The sequence below is a fragment of the Corapipo altera genome, unplaced genomic scaffold (assembly GCF_003945725.1).
Source record: "Corapipo altera isolate COAL_440 unplaced genomic scaffold, ASM394572v1 64, whole genome shotgun sequence".
Classification (NCBI taxonomy): Eukaryota; Metazoa; Chordata; class Aves; order Passeriformes; family Pipridae; genus Corapipo; species Corapipo altera.
The window spans coordinates 12464793-12475029 of record NW_020884893.1 but is presented as its reverse complement, the minus strand read 5'-3'; the positions used below and the strand labels follow the sequence as shown (position 1 = coordinate 12475029).

Sequence of the window (10237 nt, the reverse complement as noted above, 5' to 3'; positions counted from 1 at the left end):
GTTTCTGTCAGGCTATATTAAAGTAAATAGGTTAATAACTGGTTTGGGTTTTACCATTAGTCCTGCCTTTGATTAGCACTTATATTTGCCATATAGATCCCAAAGGACTGGTCAGAGGTGAATTTAGTAAAGAAAAATAATAATTCAGTGAATCCACCCTAATTTCAGTGTAACCTCACAGATTTTGCAGGAATGTTGTTGCCACTACAGAGCAAGGTGGTGCTGACCCCTCCTGCTGTGTGTGAGACAGTGATTTGGGGCATGGAAGCACCCAGGGGTCATCCTCCTGTGATGGGACTGGCTCCCAGCACTCCTGAGTCCTTGGAGCATGTCCTGCCTCATGGAAGGCAAGTACCCCCTTTTGCTTTGGGGTGGAAGGGACAAAGGCCAAAGGGCTCTACCCTGCTCTGGGGGTTTGTTTCTGCTGCATTTTTAATTTCTCTGTTTTAAGAGAGAAAAACTGTCTTGGTTTAGTTGCCCAGATTTTCTTAAACTGAGCCTAATTAATGAGAAGATCAGGAATCCCTGTGTTTCCTTAAGTTCAAGCACAAGGGATAAAACTGAAGGGCAAAGCTGAGCTTGGGGAAGACAGAATAGTGATTTCAATGTCATCATGTTATCTACACAAACACTGCATTTCACAGTCCCAGTCAGAACCCACCACCTTCCTCAGATTGTGTCTCTGAGGTGCAGAATGCTGGAAAGATGAGAGGGGCAGAAAAGCCCAGAACAGGGCAGTAATAAATCCTGGTTACTCAAAGCCTGAGGGGGATGGAGCATCTAGTGATGGGATTATCAAGCCTTGGATCTGTAAATAAAGGTACCATGTTTATTCCCTTTGGGGCTCCATTGTCAAAGAGACCTTTTTTCCCCTTGTCAGCCAGAGGAGACAGACATGGGAACAAAGTGTGTGCCCCTTTCCCAGGGCCTGACACAGCTGTGGGGATGTGGGTATGACAGGGAAAGGTGCACTTCAAATGGACCTTTGCAGGAGGTGAACTCATTGTCACTTCAAAGAATCAGATGATTTGCAGTGTCTGTTTATGGGCAAAAAGTAACATCTCTTTCTGTGGTGTGCTTAGGAGAGACATAATAGCCTGGTCATGTGCTGGAAAGAAATGACTCATTTCATGTTGGGTCTAAGTGAAACTACGGTATTACTCATTTTTATGCAACTCTAGTAAATTGTACTTATTAAAAAAAGGGGGGGAGCTGGAGGAGGGACTATTACCTAAAGTCTAACCAAGATGTACTAGAAAATTAATTTAGAAATATGGTTGACCTCAGCTTCCTCATAATGAAAATCTGCTGACAAATCTTGTGATTTTGTTACTCTTTTTAAAACAGCCCCTGGGATTGCCAGTAGCTCAGGTGTCAGGACCAGTTACTCATTCAAACCCTGGCTGGATGATTTTTCCATTGTTCTTCCAAAGAAAGACTTCACATTCAGTCATCCTCTGGGCTTTCTGCACTGCTTGTTGCTAAAGCATCTGAGTCCAACCCCAGTGCTGAGCTCTGCTTGTGGTGTGTGAGAGCTCTCAGGCTGCTGAGCTTGGAATTAGCAGCTCTGGACACTGTGGTTGCTCCTTCTGGTGATGCTGAGATCCTGTGAGGTGTCCATGTGCCAAGGTAGACTGATGTCTGCTCACAGCCCCTCACAGAGCTTTTACTGACTGTCCTCTGCTTAGAGCAAATACACTCCATTCCCATTCCCAGCACTGTTCATCACTGAATTCCAGTTACCTGCAGTGCCATATCCAGAGGAGCTGGAAAACAGCAGCACTTTTCAATTAGAGTATCCAGAGCTTGTCACCTCTTTCAGAGTCATTGCTTTTATTTTCCAAGGTTGGTAAGTGGTGTTCCCAGCACTGAGGCTGTTCTCCCTCAGCCATGGCAGTGTGTGCATGGCAGCCCCTGCCCCAGGCTGGGTCAGCTCACAGCTCTGTGCTCTCTGTGTCCTGGTTTTCCACAGGGATTTCCAGCCGTGTCTGCTGAGCTCACCGAGTGGCAGCTCTGTGGTACCTGAGGCTGTGGGTGTGCTGGGCACCTCACCCTCCTCCTCCCTCTGTCTCCATGAGGTTTGTGGAATCAGGACAGAGCTGCTGCCTTGGTCACAGGTGTGTGAACTGTGGTGGCACCTCCTTTGTTCTCTGACAGCTCCAGCACAGGGACACTGTGCTGGGAGCAACCAGGCACTGTCTGATGTGGGTGCTGGGGAGAGTTCAACTCAGGATGGGACTGAGAAGATTTGATATTTCATAAAAGGTGATTGTTTTTATTTGTTTACTTATTAACATTGTGGAATTACTCCAAGCATCTGACTTAGTCTGTCAGCCTTTCCCTGGCAGAGCAGCCTCACCTCCCCAGCAGTGTGACTCAGGATGCTTGTCCTGCTGGCTAAGACTTTCTCTCCATTCCTCCATGTCACCACACACCCATTCCCTCCCTCCTAGCTGCTGCTCTCTTGCACATTTAGCAGCAGAGCTTGTTAAAAACACAACCATCTTCTCTGGCCTTGATCCTCTCTGACATTCCCTGACCCGCTCACTTCGCTGAGCAGAATCTCAAAGAAGCTCCTTCACCTGCTAATGCAGCTGTGAGGATGATCAGCACTCAAATCCCTGAGATCTCTCCTTCTTCACAGAGGTTAAAGAGAATCGTTTTTGCAAACTTTAGCTTTCTGCCAAGTTCAAAGGGAGGAGATCAATGGGATCTGTGCAGCCCTGATGCAGTGCCCCCGAGGTTACATTCCCAGCCTGCTGAGAGCAGCCAGGCTGCTGAGCCCTCCCAGCCCTGGCTGAATCACAGAGCTGCTGGGCTGGAAAAGAGCTCGAGAATCACTGAGTCCAACTGTTAATCCAGCACTGCCAATTCCACCATTGAACCATGTCCACGTGCCCACAGGTGCCACATGTCCCAAATGGGAAGGCTCAGGAAAAGCCACATGGATGGGAAATGCAGGACTGCCTCAGGTAGGAGGTTTTGGGGGAAGTTTTGGCGAGGAACCTGCTGGTCCAGGGTGGCTGTCTGGCTGTCTGGCTGCTCTCCAGAGCTGGTGCCATCTGAAGATAATCAGTCATGGCCTTCGTATCCTTTTCCATTCCCTCATTGGCAGCCTGGAATTGGGCAGGGAGGGCACTGGGTCCTGCCAGTGGGTGCTGTGAACTGTGGGCAGTGTCCTCGGGGTGAGCTTGGCCAGGGCTTCTCCAGCAGCTCAGCTGGAGGCCAGGGCTGGGCAGGGGCTGCCTCGGGCTGGCTGGTGCTGCCCATGGCTGGTGCTGCCCATGGCTCTCCATGGCTGGCTGCTCCCTCCATGGGGGTTGTGTCCCCACTCCTGGCCCCCCTCAGAGAAGCCTTCAGCACCTCCTCTCCCCAGGACATCAGCGGGGTGTCAGGCTGTGGAGGGGGGAGGACACAGCCAGCCTGGCCTGGGTACTGACAGAGCTGTGGGAAGAGGAACCCAGTGCAGGGCTGTGTCCAGGATGTCGGGGTGTGAGATGAGGGGGATGTGGCAGGGCTGCAGGACAGGCACCAGTGTGCAGGGCAGGGTGGAAGGGGGACATCCCAGGAGCTCGTGGGCTGGATATAAGCAGAGCGCTTCACTGGGGCAACCCTTGGGATGAGCCCCTGCAGAGGGGGGGTGTAGCCTGGGAGATGATGAGCTCCCGTGCAATCACTGCTAACCACAAATAGGTTGTACAAAAAGAAGACAAATGGCAGAGAATAAATGTAGTTTAAACTGGTCGATGGCAACAAAAATAGAGGGATTTATTTAAATTGAACTTCATTTAAAAGTCTGTTTTAATCTAGTCCCTGTCTCTATTCCTCATGTGCTGGCTGGGCATTGTCTCCAGGGCTGCTGACCCTGAGCATGCAGGAGCTTGTGGTGACCTGGGGATGCATTTCCAGCAGGAATGTCTTTGCAGGCACTCCTGGTAAAACCAGGGGGGAACTTGTTAGGGGAAGGGAGTGAGGGGGACTAACGAGCCCCACCATTGTATTTGGAGTAATCCTTGTGCTCTGGGTGTACAGTGGGGTTGTGCCCACCTCCCCAGTCCTGTCTGCTCTGCTCAGATTAAGGCTAGGAGTGAGCAGCAGAGGCGAAGGCAGGGGGCTGAAAGGCAAAAATCTGGGTTTTATTTCAGGCAGTGCCACTGCAACGTGCTTTGTAAGAGGACTGATGGATTATGTGTCTCCCACAACCAAAGGGAAATGTACTCAAAGGGAGTGTTAAGAGGCAGCCAAGGGAAAGAGGAAAGGGGTGATGTGGTCTGATACCCGCTGACCTCTCTTGTACAACCATATCTGCCCTTCTCCTGGTACCCTGAGAAACACACAGCCCTCCACAGAACAGATGTTCCCTGAGTATTCTCCCCCACACCCTTTTCCCCCTTCCTTTAGCTCTGGATCTGTTTAGAAGTCCCCATTTGTTTGCCTCTGGTTTCCATGACCTCACTGACAGGAGGCAGTGAGGAGAACCCAACGTTAGTGGCTTGCAGTGGAAGTTCAGCCCAGTCCAGCTGTGGGCAGTTCAGGGTTCACTCTCTCTTTGGTTTTTTGTTTGGGATTTTTTTCCACTCCCATGTCCATTTCTGCAGGAGCAGCTGACACTTCAGTCACAAGGCCAGAGTCACAGATCTACCAAAGCTCTTAATACCTAGTTGTATGTTTGTGTGTGCACTTTCTTTTTCAGGGTAAGTACATCTTTTAGGGATGGAATAACAGTTTGTCCAAGAATCAACAGTCTTCAGGGAGCCAAATAGTCCAGCAGCCAAGGCTTGTGCTCTTTCCTTGAGGTTTTGGGGATGAGTTGCTTGCCTGTCCTCTTACATAAAAGCAGAGCAAATTGTCAGAATAAACACATTTTAAAATATACAACACCATCAGTCAGAGCTTAAGAGGAGCTCATTGGCTGGAAAAGAGATCAAGGCAACCGGGAATTTGGATGACCTGACTGAGGCATTTGGACTAAAAAGTCCTTTTTCATTCACTGGAGTTAGTAATTTTTTTTCTTTAGGTAATCAGCCAGGAGAGGAAAAAAAAAAAATCATGCTCCTTCCTGCAGGCAGTGAATCTGGACTCAAAATCCTATTGTGTTATTTTATAATTTTATTTTTTTTACAAGATTAGCTTGCTACTGGGCATGAGTCCCTGCCTTGGAGCATGCTGGATGAGGAGCCAGCGTGCAGCTCTGCTGTCTGGAGTGGTTATTGCTCTCTGATTCACAAGCCAGTGACTAATTCAAGTTAACTATGGTCACCTGAGGATGATACCCCCAGTCTTCCAGTCAGGGTTAGGTCAGCTTTAATCAGCCCTGCCCAGGGAGGGAGCTCTGGTAGGAATTAGACTGAGCAGAAGAAAAGCCTGGCATTATTTTTGGTGAGCTGTGGACATTTCTGTGCAGTTGGTTGCCCACGTGGGGAGGAGAGATCCTTGCAGCTGTTCTTTCTCTAGAGGTGCCATCAGGACTCTTCCAGGACAAATTCCTGCTCCTTGGGCATAGCTGGGTTTCCCTGGCATTACACCAAGGTGGAGGGAGAAGCAGGGTGGGCCAGCCTGTGGATCCATCCCTGTGGATCCATCCCTGTGTATCCCGGGAGCAGCAGGGCAGAGGCTGGGACACCAACACCCAGCAGTGTCTGTGACTGCACTGAAGTCACAGGCAGAGATTGTTATTCCAGAGCACGGAGAGGAGGTGGAAAGAGGCTGAGGTCCAGCTAGGAGTTGGCTAGACTAGTTCTTGGATTGTTTTCCACACTGTGGTTATCCTTATCTGCATCTGGAAACTGGAGCGTGTTGTATGTGTTTGTAAGAGCAGGCGGATGTGTGAAGTGTTCTGGCAAAGTCAGAGCCCTCATTTTCCCCTCAGTAAATGCAACCTGATTAGATTGTTATTGACATGCTGAGAACCTGCTCGGGTTGTTACATCTCTGTGGAAAGGCATCTGCCTGTTCCTCTCCTCCCTTCTGCCTGGAAGGATTGCAGAGCTGGAAATGGGAAGGACCTTTCAGGCTGCAAAGCCAGCTGTGAAAGAAATCTGCTGGGAAGGCACGGTGTGCCCGCCAGCTGAGCAGCACTTTGACAGTGTGTGTGGAGCTGGGAGCCAGTTAATAACAGTTTGGAACAATTGGTAATTCCCTAATGGGGAAAAAATAAGAAGGAAAAAAAAAGAAAAAGAAATAACTGAGTAAAACTCTTAAAACTGCTGTAGTTTGCTGGATGTTTCTCATCCTGTAGATCATTGCTAAGCAGAGTTACTGGAAGTGTTTGGGTGACCAGATTTGTCTGACTTATTGCACCATGTCAGAAATGTGCAGTGCTGCATGGCCTGTGAGAACTTTGATTGCTCAGGCTAAAGCAGAGAGGTGAGGATGTGCAGGGCAGGCTGTGGGTGTGCAGAGGAGGTTGTGGATGTGCAGAGGTGGATGTGGAGGCTGTGGGTGTGCAGGGGAGGTTGTGGATGTGCAGGGCAGGCTGTGGGTGTGCAGGGGAGGTTGTGGATGTGCAGGGCAGGCTGTGGGTGTGGAGGCTGTGGGTGTGCAGAGCAGGCTGTGGGTGTGCAGAGGTGGATGTGCAGTCCAGTGTGGAGGTACCTGAGGGAGGTGCAGTATCTGCAGTTGTTGGATGTGGATCTCCACAGGTTTGCTCTGGGCAGCTGCCTGGGGGAGCGTGTCTGTTCTCTCTCTGTGCTCGAGCTGGCTCATGCTGGATTAGCTCAGGTATTTCTGTGTAGCTGCACAGTGGCTTCTAAATAAAAGCAAGAGAAGATATGGACTAACTGGCTGTAAGAACATTCTCCTTCCCACAAAGGACTCATGGTAACTTTGCACCATGAGATGGTCAGATAATGGCAATTCTGACATTCAAAATTTGCCTTTGCAAAATGGGGACAGACTCAATCTAAATATCTGGAATGTTGCTGCCTTAGATCACAGCTGATGCAACCTCAAAAACCCTCATCCTGAAAGCTTTCTGAAGACAGATTTGTCTCCAAGAATGATTTTGGGTTCAGTAAAATTGCATGTTTCAGTGAAATGATATTTCTTTTCGCCAGCTTATTTATATTCATCATAATTGTCTCACTGTGATGCCTCCTATTCATTTGCTGGATCTACTTGTCTTGCATCTTGTTCTGACTCCGAGTGCTGTTTAGGGTGAGCCTGCCTTTGGAGAATGTGCCTGATTGGGACCATTGGAAAAGCTTTCATGTGCTTACAAGAAATGCATTGCTAAGCAAAGCAAGCAGGGAAGCTGAGAGAGATGAGTGGAAAATGACTGTGTAAAGAAGTGGGAAGAATTAAAATAGATGGCAAGGAGTTAATCAAATAAACAAAGGTCCTTTCTTAAAATTTCTTGCTCTTTTTTTCTCTCTCTGAATAATCTCAATCTGATAATGATTGCACTGGCCAACCCTTGATACTTTTCTGTCTGATTACAGCTGGGTTGTAGTGGCCATGATGAGTTACCACAACAGTCTATTATTGGCATTGTTAACTAGTGTCCCTCATTAAATTAAACTGAAAGGGGCAGGGAAGAGAATATTTTCCTTGCTTATAATTATTTAAATTTATTTCAAAGGATAAATTTATTTTAATTTGCCACAATGTCCTTGTCTTGAAAATGAAAGCTCTTCAGTCTTGATAGTTTTTATTTTTTTTTTTTTTGCCTTCTTCTATAAATTCATGCTTTGAGGAGAGTTAATTTACTATGCAAAGAATTTTTGAAGGTCATGTTCAGTACCATTATCATTGTACAGAGGACCTTTGGGAAGAGCTGTTTGTCTGTGCAGGTATTTCTTGGCCCTGTGTTGCTCTGGGAGCCAGGTGCCATTTACTACCAAAACAGGGGCATCTTTCTGACCATTGTGTTCAGATCCCAGGGGTGAAGTTACTGAACAGCAAAATGCAGAGAGAGCAGAAGGACCTGGCACTGCCCAGTCCTGGCTCTAGAGGCCACTTAGGTGTGGGTGGAGAAGGAGCTCCAGGAGGGCTGGAGCTGGCAAGGAAATGCTGCTTTGGGGGTTTAGCAGGAGCATAATCTGCTGCATGGCCTTTGTCTGTCCTTCTGCAGAAGTCTGGGGAGGAATTGGATGACTTGTTTCTGCCTTTGTTGTAGAGAATGAGTTTTCTTGAGGTTCTAGACCCAAAAAGTGGCAGATTTGTCCAATGATGGGGAAAAATAGTTTGCTTACAAATAACACAGGAGAAGAAACTATGGAAAACAATCCCTAAGGACTCTGTAAGTTTTCCCTCAGGATCAGAGCTCTTATCCTGGGGTTGCTGCAGAACTTTCAGTGCTGTGTAACTTCCCCTCCATGGCCACAGGCCCTAGAAATTACACAGGGGAACAAAGTAAAAGTCTGTTCTTCTTCACAGGAGACATCCAAGGAGAGTCTTTCTGATACTGTTCTGTTTTAAACAATGTCCTCAAAATTATAAATATTCTCGACTGTTTCTGTTGTTTGACATCAAAATGACAAGGTGCAAATGTGACACCTTGGAGTCCATTGATGGGGGGAGAAGAATCCCACTCTGCTTGGCACTTTGTTGGATGTGGGAACAATTGTGGCCTTGTAGTTTGAGTAGTTTTATTATTTATTTTATTTAGAAGCAAAAGTAAAATATCTACAGGAACAACCAACAAGAATTACAACAACTCAGAAACTGAAACAAGGAGCTGGTTCTTAGTAGTGGCAGAGATTGAGCAATACCTGGAAAAGAAGTGATTAAAACTTCTTACCCTTGTGAACTACATTGTTCTGCCTCAGAAATGCCTCAAAAATGTATTCCCAACTGCTTTTCTGTCTGTTGAATAATGTGGGCATATGATTCGAGCCCTGAGACTTAAAGGATTTAAGCATGTACCTGAAATTGGGCATGTGTGTGCTTTTTGCTGAGTAAGGGTGTCCTAGTCAGGTATTTAAATTTTAAATGCACTGGGGCTTTCACTCATTAAGTAAGCAAATTTCAACCTAGACAGCAGTGGGAGGAATAAACATTAAGCTCAACACAAGCTGTTATCAAAGTAGCTCTTCAGACTATGTAGAATTACACTTTAAGATGGGCAGAGCATCTTTAAAACCCTTTTGCAAAGCTAAGAGCTTATACATTAGCTTTCATAAGAGGCATTAGAGATGTCTGTGAATATTATATAAACACCAGGCTGTTTGCAACAGTTTATAAACCTAAATATTTTATAAGAAAATACCGAACATTTAACTTGCCTTGTATTTTTTATACGGCAATAAAAACACCATTTTTATCAAAAGATGCTGGAAAGCCTGACTAATAATGTGACACTTTGTTATAAACTGGGAGGAAAGTTCACTGGCCTAGAATTAATAAGGTGTATAATCTGTATAGGAATTCTTACACTGTGGGGGAAGGAGCCAACTTTGGCTTTGCTTCTGCATAAAGATGCATGTGATTGGTGAGAATGTTCCCTAATGCATCTTTGTGTCTCTGTGGCTAAAGAGGTTTCCGTGGTTTCCAACTGGACATTGCTTGGAAAAGGAAAATCCCATGTCCACCTGTGTGATAGCTGGTGTTGGATGTGTCTGGGCAGTGACCTCCTGCAGGAGGCAGGAAACAGCAGCTTTGAGACCTGAGCATTTTCTGCCCAATATATGGACCAAGAGGAGCTGCTCTGCCAAGGGAGAGAAGTGTAAATCCATGAGTGAGGGAGATTTAGGACGTAACCCTTGTTTTCCACAGTTTGTCTTAACATTTCCAGCAGGAACACCACAGCTTTACCCTCTCCAAGCAGAGCAGTTGTGTACTCCAAGTGAAGGGCCATGTGAACTTCTGGAGAATTTTAACATAGGTGTACTGAGCAGCCACAAGTTTTCAGAGTTTTCAAAGTTTTCAAGCTGAAGTCACAGCTGAACAGCAGTTTGAAAATCCCAACTTGAGAGACTACTTAGGAGGAGGAAAAGTTTCCACTTCTAAGTCTTTCCAGAGCCAGACTTTGTTGTAAGGTAAGAGTTTTAATTTTATGTCTCTTTTGCTGATAATTGTCATTATTCTGATTTTACTGATTGATTATTTTTCTTGTTCTTATTACCTAAATATCTTTCTCAAGCTTGGCCTTTCATGCAAACATTCACTTGCCTTTCAGTAGGTATTTGTGTAGGTATTTAAGAAGTTGCTTCCTTTCTGTGCTTGAACAGTTGTCCATGAGTGTTGTTCTGATAAACACAGCAATGCCTCAAGGAGGAGCCTCCATCAGCACGTGGGAT

At 46.5% G+C, this 10237-nt stretch overlaps 1 long non-coding RNA gene across 1 annotated transcript; it reads left to right on the top strand.

Moving 5' to 3' along the window:
* Positions 1-2193: 2193 nt before the first annotated feature.
* Positions 2194-9970, top strand: LOC113948469. The gene is made up of 3 exons (XR_003528159.1): positions 2194-2265; positions 2905-2972; positions 9733-9970. It is a non-coding gene; the product is annotated as an uncharacterized LOC113948469 (long non-coding RNA).
* Positions 9971-10237: the final 267 nt, after the last annotated feature.